The sequence below is a fragment of the Triticum aestivum genome, chromosome 7B (assembly GCF_018294505.1).
Source record: "Triticum aestivum cultivar Chinese Spring chromosome 7B, IWGSC CS RefSeq v2.1, whole genome shotgun sequence".
Lineage (NCBI taxonomy): Eukaryota > Viridiplantae > Streptophyta > Magnoliopsida > Poales > Poaceae > Triticum > Triticum aestivum.
In genome coordinates, this window is record NC_057813.1 from 340,417,687 (window position 1) to 340,430,934 (window position 13,248).

Genomic DNA, 13,248 nt, shown 5'->3' on the forward strand with positions numbered 1-13,248 from the left:
AAACATGAGCTGGCTTTGCTAAACACATGTGAACACACTGTCCCATACAAGCATGACCACATAGTAGTCTTATAATAAAACACTACCGAGTCAGGTGGGGAACCATAATCGAGGATATTAAAGTCCTTGCATAAGGCATGCTCTTAAGAAGGAACTTCCTTTCCTTGAACAAATCAATCAGTGGCTTGGTGTGCTAGGGATACATATGGAATGAAGATGATCAGTCTATCAGACCATAGAATACTTCGCACATGCATGACTGACTTGGGATGATTCCAGAGGAGCAAAAACAAACTTTCTCGAATTCACGGCGGCAACTTACATCAAATGCACGTGAATCAAAGGAAGTCACTTCTTTCATCCAAATGTATACTTCATGAACGGGGCATGAAGGAAATGCTTACACAAGTTTCCAACACTAGCTGGATGTTCAACACAACTCATGGAGGAGACAAAATGTTGCTGATGGGCTCAACAACAATTCATCCAGGTTTCCATATAAAAGGAATTCCATAGTTAAGTGAACACGGCGATAGCATTGGTCAGACCAAAGAATATATTGGTGTATGCTCGAGGAAAAACCACGAGTAAGACAACATTACGAATATCATTGGTGCTGATTTAATTTGACGATAGCCCATACTCAAACCAAAGATTGGATAAGATAATAGATCCAGCAATTGACCATGAGGATCAACCAATGAAGATATCATCTTTCTTCAAAACACACCAACACCAGGATATCCCTTTGAAATGAACTAAGTTAGGTAAGGTTTTATCTTCCAACTCTCCAAGTTGTCGTTTAGCTTAACCAACTAGCTCAGGGGTATCCAACACGGATTCTTGGAGAAAGGGTGGTTTCAAAAACCAACTTGGTCACGAGCTCAACATAGCAGTCAGGTGACAACCTGGTAATACTTCCGAGAAGATATTCGGAAAATCACAAACCACCGATATGCTATTAAGCTCGAGAACAATCTTGCTTTTCAGGGCAAGACGATATGATCAAAGAGCGAGGGATTTGGAATAATCCTAACTCATCGATCAAAGAGTGCACCAGGAAAATGGACTAGGTAGCACGATCAACCTTAGGGTGATGATTCAATAACCAACACACTAAGAATGAAAATATTGTCCTTTTAACTACCAAGCAACGGAGTTGCTAGGAGTATAGATTTCACACATCATGATTCACTTGTCGGTGTTCCGGTTACAATAACATGGAACCGAGAAATGATAATGATGGCGAGAAGTATCACTGCGTCAAGAATTCATAAGAGAAGGTGTAATCCTCATGACATTCCTAACATAAAGATGGTAATACTCCAAGGTAGAACAGAACAAGAGCTAGATTAGCATTTTGATCTGCAGAACACAACTGCTTTGACCCAATCCTGGATATGGATGAGGTACTGGAGTTTCTTTCTCCTAGTCACTCTGGAATAGAATGGCTTTACGGACCACAAGAGTAATAGGTATCGATGAACGAATGCACGCATACTCTTGACTATCAATTGATAGACGAGGGTCAGAAGACAACTAAAGAGGGACAACTCAAAGGAACATACGGTTTTCTGAGTTGTGGATGCATAGATTAGTATGTCGAACCAAGTTCAACAAGTTTCTTCCGGGCAATCCATGCAGAGAGGTAGGACTGGAAGAGTATCAACATAGAATCGAGAACTCATCGAGAGCATTCTTGTTGTGATCTCTTGGTTCAAGGAACTTCTGCCATAAGCGGTTCATAGTATTTGGAAGAAGGAAATACCACGGACCTCGAGGACTAACGCAAAGGTTACTAGTATCCTAAAGGAACTAGCAATCACTATCAACATGAGGTAAGTAGGGTAAATCTCGGGTTCAAAACCCAGAAGTAGAATACCTACTAACTAGTTGGCATCATGGGATGCTTTTGAGGATGATGGCCAGAATCATCACACTGGGACACAGAACATGGCTAGATTACTAGGTGATCCTCTAGACATCTAGGGTCATAATAATAACTCCAACATATATGTCGAGGAAATAGAGCACCTCAACTCACTGATTAGTGTGGTTAATCTGGCCCAAAGGGACATCAAAACGAGAGGAAGGAATTTGCAAATGCTTCAGACTATTTAGAAACCTGAGATGACTCGGACAACATAACGGCTGTAAATGCTCAAAAGAATTTGAGACATGCTACAAAAATGGTGGCATAACCACTCAGAAGCACAATATCAAGGTTTCGAGATCAACAGTTAACATACGGAGGTAGTCGAAACCGAACTGAGGCTTAAATCCAACAATCCTATAAGTCTACGGATTAGTAACACGTGATCCTGATAGAAGAAGAGAAAGCCTCTTAACCCCGCAGGAAACATAAGATGACTCCGATCAGAAGGGCATAAGGTAAAGGAGTAAAAAGAGCCTTACGTTCCATCCCACAATCAATTCCCTTATATAAGTAAAGCATTTCTAGACTCAACTTCGACCAGTTTGGCTTGGTAATCCTACAGGCAGTCAATCTCTGGTACCAAAGCAGTCAGGACCCCGATCCTAAGTCACATCGATCTAGCATGTAACACATCATATCACTTTGCGGCCTCACGCACGGTATTCCCACGGGTGCCACCTTACCTGGCCCGGACCGTTTGCGCATTTTGGCTCGCGTATATGATAGTGCCGCTAGCATCCATATGACAAAGAATCCGGGCTGACATGGCTAGTCGTGAACCCAAAGTGGCACTAACTTACAGGGACAGGCATACATGACCCAACAACGAACGTGTCGGTCATCAGCGAGTGGATCCGGGCTGTAGCAACTGGGCTAGCAAGACTCCGGTAAACCGGGCTGTAGCAGGCTAACAGGACTCCGGTAGACACCGCGTGACATTTCCCTGAAGGGACAGACACAGGATCGAAGGACACATGCCGGCCAGCCTAAGTGTTCCAGAGCAGTAGCAAGCTACCATGGCTCAGTGGAAGCACTAGGAGACATTTCCCGGTAAGAGAGGCTACCAAGGATAAACAACTAGGTTGTCAGATCCCACACATACCAAGCATTTCAATAACATACACACAATATGCTCGATATGTGCAAATACAACATGGCATCACAACATGACTCTACGACTCAAGTATTTTATTCAATAGGCTCCGAGCAGCGAGATATTACAATCATGGGTCTCATGACCCAACAATCAGAGCATACAAGTCAAAGCACATGCAGAAGCTTAACATGTCTGAGTACAGACATCTACAAATGAAAAAGGCTGAGAAGCCTGACTATCTACCAGATCCTGCCGAGGGCACAAGATCGTAGCTGAGGTAACAAGCTAAACGTCGAAGTCCAAGCGGAACTACTAGCGAGACTGAAGTCTCTCTGCAAAAACATAAAATAGGCAAACGTGAGTACAAATGTACCCAGCAAGACTTATATCAGAACTAACTACATATGCATCATTATCAACAAAGGGGATGGTGGGGTTTAACTGCAGCAAGCCAGCTTTGACTCAGTGGCTAACCTGAACTACGACTGCAAGTAACTCTTTTGAGGTGGCGCACACGAGTCCACATATTCACCATATCAATACACCACTATGGATCCGCTCCCGTCTCCCTACGAGAACGCCATCCATACACTCACGCTTATCTTGCGTATTTTAGAGTATCCACTTTCACTTGTCTAAGAACTGTATAGGCAACCCAGAAGTCCTTTACCGCAGACACGGCTATTCGAATAGATCATATTAACCCTGCAGGGGTGTACTTCTTCACACATGCTCTCACCACTTACCGCCGTTTACACGACATGTACTCGGCAACCTTCAAGCGGAAGCCCAGCGAGGGTGTCGGCCACGACCTGACTAACCACACAAGTCTCTCGTCCAGGTTTATCGCCTATTCGGGTTCCATCCGCAAGGAGATCCAGCCGGGGTGTCGCTCACGGCCCCAAACGATGTGTGCAGGGTTCCCAAGCCCACCTCGACGGGTGGATCTACGCTTGGTACACCGTGCCACTGGGCCTAGTCTGTCCCAAGACCACCTGTACTGGGTGCCACTTGGTAGACTACTAGCACTACCTACAAACACCAGAAACTAGTTGCAACTCCTGGACGGAGATCAAGTTGATTAATAAGTCGAGAGGGGCATTTAAGCATTCCAATGCGTGGTAGTAGCTGGTCATGGATCACAAACACAGAACTCGGTTCCTGAGGACGGCTGCAATGAGACAACCCACCATGTACTCTTACATGGCCTCGCACCGCTACCTTTACCAAATCATGTTCACACACTTAGCTCTCAACAGTAGGACATGTTCACCACATTCCAATTCATCCCCGATGAATCAGACCTGACACAACTCTAAGCAGTAGCAGGCATGACAAACAAAACATGAATGAGTAGGCACATCAGGGCTCAAACAACTCCTACTCATGCTAGTGGGTTTCATCTATTTACTCTGGCAATAACAGGTCATGCAGAGGATAAGGGGTTCAGCTACCGCAGCAAGTAACAAATATGTCGTTGTTGTCCTAATGCAGTAAAAGAGAGCAGGAGCGAGAGAGTGGGATTGTATCGGAATGAACAAGGGGGTTTTGCTTGCCTGGCACTTCTGAAGATAGAATAGTTCTTCATCGGTGTCATCGATCTCATCATCGGTATCACGTCTATCGAGAGGGGCAAATACAGGCAACACAGAAGGAAACACAATCAATGCAATGCACAATATGATGCATGATCATGACATGTCAATATGCTGTGGTTTGAGCTAATGCAACTAGCAGCAAGTTAAATGGAGTTGGTTTGAACCCTAGGTTCAAATTCAAACTCCATATGTTATTAATCAAATGACTTTATTTGTTTTGCCCAATTCAGCAACTATAAGTTGTTCTATCATGCATGAAACTAGTACAGATTGATAGATTGGATTTTTCTGATCATTTTTCATATATAAATTATTTCATTCCGAGTTACGGTTGAATTTATATGAATTTTAGAAGTTTTGGGCATTTTCTGGAATTAAACAAATCATTTAAGATTTATTTAAATTTCAAAAAGGATTACTGCATCAGCCTGATGTCATCATGACGTCAGCAGGTCAACGGGGCACGGCCCGGGTCAAAACTGACTAGTGGGACCCACTGGTTAGTGACCCTATGATATTTATTGTCACACACAGGTGGGTCCGGTCAACGGCCACGTCAGCGAGGTCAACGGAGACGCGTGGGGCCACTGTGTTTAGATTAAACTTAAACTAATTTTGTTAACTGGTTAGTTAGGCAGTGGGGCCCGACTATCAGCGTGTCAGGGGGTTAGTTAGTGGCTTAATTAGCCGCTAATAATGGTGCCACGTCGGCCGCCGGCGACGACCCAGGGCGGTGGTGGCTCGCCGGAGTGGCGCTAGGGGCAGCGGCTGGGTGCGCTGGGGGTACCAGGAGGAAGCTCATGCTCCCGCGCATCCAGCGGAAGCAGCAGAAGGTCGCGGGGCGGTCCGTAGCGGCGGCGGCGGCGAGTTGGGCGGCGGCCGGAGCTCGGGCTCGAGCGGGACGAGGCTAGGGTGCACGGAGGAAGGCTTGGGTGGCGGCGTTGGGTTTCTTGGGAGGTCCTGAGCATGTTCCAGTGCTTGAACGCAAGCGGCGACAGCTGTGGCCACGACGGCATCGAGGCCAGCGGCGAGAAGCTCATGGCTCCGGCGGTTGGCGCGGTTAGAGGAAGAAAAATACGGCGGGGCTAGGGGGAGATGAGTCAGGAGCTCACAACGGTTCCACAGGGTTGGTCAGTGGGCTCGGGGAGAGGCTGGAGCAAGCGGGGCGGTGATGGAGATCTCCGGCGTCGGGAGGTTGAAGATGACGGCGTGGAGGCGCTCGGGGGCGTCCGGCGTTGCACAGCTCGACGAGGAGGAAGAGGGGTACTAGACGGAGCTCTTGGGCATCTCAGGGCGTCGCCGAGATAGCGGTGTCTGCGGTGGTGGCGAGTGGCAGCGACAGAGGCGTTTGGGCGAAAAGAACAGAGGAGGGGAAGAGCGTTCGGGGGGGGGGGGAGAGGGAGAGAGCAGAGAGTGAGGGAGAGGAGCGAGGGGTCGTGGGGCGTCCTTGTAGCATCGCTAGAAGGGCCGGAAGCCCCTCGGTGGCAAGCAGGAGGTGGCCAGGGGCAGCGCGCGGGCGACAGGCAGCAGCCTGCCTGCTCTCGCAAAAGGAGGAAGACGACAGGGAACCCCTGGTGGGCTGGGCTGCTAAAGTGGTGGGCTGGCTGGGCTGCCAAGTAAGTTCTAGGTGAGCCTCTGTTCTTTTCCTATTTTTATTTCTCTTTTCTATTTCTTATGCAACTTGATGGCTTTATTAAAAATACTTAGGCAAACTCAAAAATCACCAAACTGCTCATGGCCACTGTCTGTAATATATCCAACATGGGACATTTCAGTTTAGGATTATTTGGACATTTTGAATATTTTATAGTATTTAAATGCCCAAGTTCAAATAGAGTATGATTTAATTCAGAGCCCAAATATGTCATGAAAAAATGTGCAACACATCTGGTTATGGTTCTACCATTTTCCAGAAATGATGATCATTTTTGAAAGCCATTTGGATTCACTGAAATTATTTTTAAGTTGAACCTAATTGAATTCCATTTGGTACTAGGGTTTGGACATCCCCATTTCAAGTTTCTTTCAAAGTTTAAACATGATGCAGACATGAAGGGCTAGCCTAGTGCATACCAGAACTAGGGATGTGACAGGCTCGACCTCTCGTGCCCTCGCCGCCATCAACCTCTCCTGCACTCACACGCCAGCCGCCGATCTCCCGCGCCCTCACACGCCAACAGCCGAAGTGGCTCTCCCCCGGAGGTCACCGTGCTCGGGATTTATGGCTGCTCCTTCGCCTCGCCCATCTAGATCCTCCATCGCCTCCCTCCCTTGCTGATGTTCATCTTATCTATTTATGCAGGGGGCTCGTCCTTCCGTGGTGCTCAGCCACCATCCGGTCTGGAGGGGGAATAGGAGACCCCCAACAAAAACGAGCGTGCTAGTGGTGGACCCAAGGATGCGCGGTGATTGTGCCAGGTCCATGCTGCAGTTCTTCTGTTGGGTGAGCTTCTTCACCCTTCTTGTCAAGGAGATGTTCATGTCTAGCTAGGTTCCTACAAATGGTATTCCTTTTGTTTCTTTCAGTCGACCAGATGCTCAGATCTAGCTAGGCTTCCATGTAGAAATTTTGTTGTCTTTTTAAGTTTGTTGGGTACCTCAGGTAAGTTTCTGCAAAGTGGATTTTTGTTTGTTACTGCTCAAGAGATGCTCTCAGATCTAGCTATATTCCTGAAATTTTTTTGTTGGCTTTCTTAGTTTGTTTGGTACCTTGATCTTTCCTCGTCGAGAAGGGGATATATTTGTCCTGGAGCTCCATTTCTCTTTATAGAGGAGTCTTTTGTTCCTTTGCTTGATTTGGCGCCTGGCGTGGGCATCTGTTTCAAGAGGGGACGACATACAATCAATGCAAGTGTGCTTAGTTGTTGTATGTATGGCAGCTGCAGCATCTTGCCAATTAGTCCCCACTAAAATTAATTTTCCTCTCCATCTTTTTGTCTCGTGGATATTGATGCGAGTACTGTAGGTAAATAAATGTTCTATGGGAAAACATGCTGATTCAGAACCATAGCAAATGGAACTGTGCTTTGTAAGTAACTGGTACAGACGCTATTTAGAACCATAGCAAAACAACTATACAATTAAAATATCCATGACTAATTTCCAAAGTACAGCAGCGCGGAAGCAACAACAGTCATGTTCTCAAGGTTTGATTTTGTATATAGAGCTAACGATCTTTTGTCCTTGGACCCATCAAGATGGCCATCCCCTACTCCGTCAGAGTCCCTTGCTAAAAAAATCAGAAGTTTTCAGATTTAGTTGTCAAATGCTTAATTAAGTTGACAAAGGTATGTTGTCATTTTTATTTGACCATTCTGAATCTGTACAGATATCACTTCTGAATGCATATGTCATCTTTCAGGTTCTTCAGAGTACAATATATGAGGTTGACCTTGATTGCATTCTTCAAAGTGTTCATATTTATTTACAAGAACTTGGAATGGAAGAGATACCGAGGAGGTTTGTGCTGATCCCTTGCAGTTTACCATATAGCTGTTCATTTGATTTCTTTTTGTACATTAAACAATTGCATATGCTGTAGGGCTGGAGATGATAAAAAGCCATTAAGAATGGTCAAAACTGTGTTGCATGAACTTGTAAAGCTATGAGGCACAACAATAAAAGGTCACCTTTCAATGGTTCCTATAGACTCTGAGCATACATTGATCTTAATCTTCAGGTAGAATTTGCAACTGCACCCTTCGATTTTTTCATAAAGCTTCTATGCCTCCTTTTTTCTAAACAATACTATTGGGTCATCCTAGACCCTTGCAGCGGCTAGGATGTTAACCCCATCTGGACCTATGGGTCAAACTCACTTGGGTGATGCTGCATCGAACACTCCAAATCCATCAATTCATTCAACGGATGCACAATTGAAGGTTACTCCAATTCCTTTCTCCTTCTATCAATGTCGTGCTTGTGGGTAATTTTTTTTACTTGGAGTTCATGGTACTGTATGCATTTAGATTATTTGCGTTTTGCCAATCAAAAGTTCTGACTTAAACTGTACTACCATTGCTATCATGGCATTGTGCATGGATGAGCGCAATGCACACGCTCGTTCTTTTGTTCTTAAATACCACCATATTCCCCCATCGTAGTTTCCTAAGATGATACTATTAAATAATTTATGCATGAGTATGTATAAGATATTTTGTTACTCGGATTATAACTCTTGCCTGTGTTTGTTGATCCAAACAAAGATGTTTATTCAAGGTTGGTTTGTTGATATTATACATTGATTTGATCCACTTTCCACATTTCCATTGTTAAACCCTAAACAGGCATCCATGTCCTTGGTCCCACTTCTTTACATTTATAAGCACTGTAATCCTTTTTCAGTGGTGACTGTAAATGATTATTTGGCACAGCGAGCTGCTGAATGGATGGGTCGCGTTCATTGTTTTCTTGGCCTAACTGTCGGTCTAATTGAGGTGTACTTCTACATAATGGTGTTGTCATACTTTCTAGACCCCTTATCATTCTGGCTTGGAACCAGTCCGTTTCTGCGCTGTTACAGTATTTTTATATAAATGTATGATCGGAGGCAAACATTCAACCTTCTTTCACTCTTTCATCTGTGGCATATGCATAGGCGGGTATGAAGTCTGATGAGAGGAGAGCCAACTATATGTGTGACATTACATACACTAATAACTTGTTAAGATGCTCAGTAGAACAACAACTTTAAGATAGTTCTATAGTGGCTATTCATCTGAGGACCTTTCTTCTTCTTGAAACTTGGTATTATATGTTAAAGTTGTCTTCATTTCAGATTAGAAGTAATAATAAAATAAGTTGTCTTTGAATCTGCCTGTGAGCTGCGGCCATACTTGTTAATGAACCCTTTACCTGCTTATCTTGGTTATGTAGTACTTTATAGTCATATCCCATATCAGTATCCTTGTCTAATTTAAGATTGCTTTTCTTACTATGAAGAAGATTTGTGCTGCTGTAGTGTTCTTCAGTTTCTGGTGTTTAGATGCCAGTTCATTGTTGAGACAGTTATGCTTTGTCCTTCTTCTGGAAAATGCAGTAAGTAAATTTTGTTTTCTGGACATTTTCGCAGATCCTATTCGCCAAAGGAAAAATAAATAGATAGAGAGGTATAAATTCAACAAAAAACATTTTTTTATTAAAAGGATATTCCATTTGTCACCTACTGTACTTGCCCACGACTAAAACAATTAATACATGGTTTTCTTTTCAAAGCATGCATGAAATTAGTAGGCCTCTGCGCAACGGGTTTAGTGCTGCCAGGAGATTAAGTATATTCATGAAGTTGTGCAAAGTTTAAAATTGGTTGCAGTATCTCACATTTGTCAAATCCTCATATGTTGCTGGTAGTCATGCTTATGCCCAGAAGTGAGAGAGTGGGATTGTATCGGAATGGACAAGGTTTTTTTTGCTTGCCTGGCACTTCTGAAGATAGTATAGTTCTTCATCGGTGTCATTGAATTAATCGTTGGAACGTCGTCTACTGAGAGGGGACAAATACCGGCAGACAATGAAGAACACAATCAATGCAATGCACAATATGATGCATGATCATGACTTGTCAATATGCTGTGATTTGAGCTAATGCAGCTAGCAACAGATTAAATGGAGTTGATTTGAATCCAAGATTCAAATTCAAACTCCATATGTGGATATTCAAATGCCATTCATTGAATTTGTCCTAAACAGTAGTCATAAGTTGTTTTAACATGCATGAAAATGGTACAGATAGATAGATTGGATTTTTCTGATCATTTTTCATATATAATTTGTTTCATTTGGAGTTATGGTTGAATTTCTATGAATTTAGAAGTTTTGGGCATTTTCTGGAATTTCCTTAATTAATTAAATCCTGAAAATACTTATTGCGTCAGCATGAAATCGCCCAGACGTCAGCAGGTTAACTAAGCGCCTCCAGGTCAAAGCTAACCAGTAGGGCCCACTAGTTAGTGACTCATAGTCAGCTACAGAGGCTGACATGTGGGACCCGGTCAAAGCTGACGTGGCCAAGTCAAAGTTGACAGGCGGGGCCCACTGAAATTAGTGCTAATCTAACAGAGAAATAAACTAATTAGTTTAGGCACTAGGGCCCACATGTAAGTGAGTCAGGAGGTTAATTAGTGGGTGATTAGTGCTAACTAGGTGGCCACGTTGACAGTCGCCGGAGCCTCGCTGGCGATGACCTCGAACCGCGGCGGGGTTCGCTTAGAACTCGCCAGAGGCGACGGATCGACGCGCCAGGGGCACGAGAGGATAGCCCGTGCCCGTGCGCATCTAGGGAGACCAACGGGAGGTGCAGGGGTTGCGGGAGTTCGCCGGAGTGGAGCCTACGGCGGCTGCTGGAGTTCGGGGCTGGTGCGGGTTAGCGCTCCGGTGTGCAAACGAGCGAGGCGATGGGCTAGCGGAGCGCTACACGACGCGGGGAGAAAGTTAGGCGCGCTAGGGTGACCAAATGGTCACCGGAGCTACGCCACCGATGAGCTCAGGCGGCAGCTTGCTATGGCCAGCTACGAAACGGTGGCTACAACGAGCGGCAAGCCACGGGGTTAGGGGCAAAACATACAGGAGCTCACGGTGGGTTGGATGAGGTAGACGACAAGCTCGGGGAGGCGGAGATGGCGGCGGATCGGCGCATGCGGCTTCCGGCGACCAAGGAGGAAGAAGACGAGGCAGCCGGCGATGCAGGCCGTCCCAGCGCTCGGGGCCAGGGTGGGGCGAAGTGGCGGACGATGGCGTAGACCGTGGACAGGACGGGGAGGCGAGGGGAGCACGGTGGCCGTGGCAAACGGCGTCGGCGACGACAAGCTCCTCTCAGGTGTTTTCGGGAGAGGAAGCAGAGAAGGAGGAAGGGGTCGGGAGAGAGCAGAGAGCGATGAGAGAGGCAGAAGGGGCCGCGGGGCGTGTCCAGACGCATCGGGGGCGCCTCGGTGGCAAGCAAGAGGTGGCAAGAGTGGCGTCGGTGCTCGCCACCGAGCTGCTTTGGGGCGAGGGGGAGGAAGACGACAGAGAGGAGGAGGTGGGCTGGGCCGGCCAGTTCAGATGGGCCGCCAGGTGGGCTAGAGTGCCAGGTAAGTGCCCAGGTGAATCTCTCTCTCTCTCTCTCTCTCTCTTATTTCAGTTTTTCTATTTTCTGCAATTGTTTTGGCTTTATTAAAAATGCCAGAGCATTTTCAAAAATCCTGAAAATATTTGGGGGCACTGTTGAAATTATCCCCAACAACCCTCGACTAGTTTCAGAATTATTAGAGCATTTTAAATATTTATAGGATTTAAATGCCCTAATTCAAATACAATATGAGTTAATTGAAAAATCCAGAAATGACCTAGAAATATGTTCATCATTTTTGGCAGAGGTTTTTACCTTTATCAGAAATGATGAACATTTCCAAAGGGCATTTTGGGTTCATTGAAAATATTTCATTGTGATCCATGTTGGATATCATATGGTGCTAGGGTTTGAGCATCCACATTTCAAATTTTCAGAGAATTTAAACATGATGCACGGAGTTTGTCGTGGTGGGTGCACGGCAGATGCCAAGGGATGGCTAAAGAGAGGAGGAGGCTCGAGGGCGCTGGTGGGCTCCAGAGGCGAGGATGGCATGCACGGGCGTGGGACGCCGGACATACCCAGGTTCGGGGCTCTCCGGAGAGATAACACCCCTAGTCCTGCCGAGTTTGGTTGGATGATTGATAGTACAATGTTGCTCCTGGAGCAGTGTGGAGGAGGAAGGAAGCTGGCCAAGGCTTGGGCTGCTCCTTCTCCCTGGTACTGCTGTTGGGTGGCTAGTCCTATGCTTACTCGTCCTTCTGTTTCTTACTTTTCGTCTCTGTGTGTCGTGCCCCTGTGGGCGTGGGTTCCTGGGGGATTTTATAGATCAACCCACCCAGGGTTACAATGGTAATATGCCGAGTCGGTGGGTCCGTATTGTCGGTGTCCGGGACACCAAGCTGGGTCCCACTTGTGGGCTTGTGGTTCGCCGGGTTCACCTAGGCGCGGGCCCCGCGTTCCTAGGGGGACTGTGCGTCGTCTTGTCGATCATCAAGGCGTGGCTGAGTCGAGTCATGTACAGTGCTCTCCGTCAGGCCGCCGCTTGCTGTCATCGGCGGTGAGGGTGGGAGCACTGTTGCCACGCTAGCCTTGGTCAGCGGGTAGCTGAGGGGCACTGTTACCACACTCCGACTGACCATAGGCATGGGTGGAAACACTGTTGTCTTGGTCATCGGTAGTTCAGGTCTCGTCCCATCGTACGGCCTGGATGGGACGGGGAGCTGACCCGTGGGTGGGTTGCCGTGGACGCCACGGGTGGGGCTGGCTTGCTGTGGAAGCCTTGGTTGCGTCGGGTCGAGTTGTCTTGCGCCAGTTGTTGTGGCCGGGTTGACATACCTTGTCATGTCGGGGAGTTTGGCCGGGTCGCGGGCCCTACCGGGTCGAGCGACCCAGCCATGCGCGTGCCGGCTTGCGGGGCGATGCGGGCCCCGCTGTTTTTGAAAAGGATCCGGGTTCTGTTGCCTGCCCGGGGTTCATCCCCTTCCCCTGACAGTAGTCCCCGAAGCTGTGAAGGTCTGCCGTCTTCTGATGAGTGGGCCTTCGCAGTTTCCCCCTTGAGCAAGGCGGATTC

General features: G+C 46.7%; 1 long non-coding RNA gene across 2 annotated transcripts; it reads left to right on the top strand.

Moving 5' to 3' along the window:
- The first annotated feature begins 6,680 nt into the window (after nt 1-6,680).
- On the top strand, nt 6,681-9,709 carry LOC123160172 (uncharacterized). 2 transcript variants are annotated; one of them, XR_006480029.1, is made up of 5 exons: nt 6,681-6,832; nt 6,933-7,917; nt 7,992-8,089; nt 8,172-8,309; nt 8,395-9,709. It is a non-coding gene; the product is annotated as an uncharacterized lncRNA (long non-coding RNA). The 2 variants fall into 2 exon arrangements; XR_006480028.1 differs by having other exon boundaries at nt 6,933-8,089.
- The last annotated feature ends 3,539 nt before the right edge of the window (nt 9,710-13,248 follow it).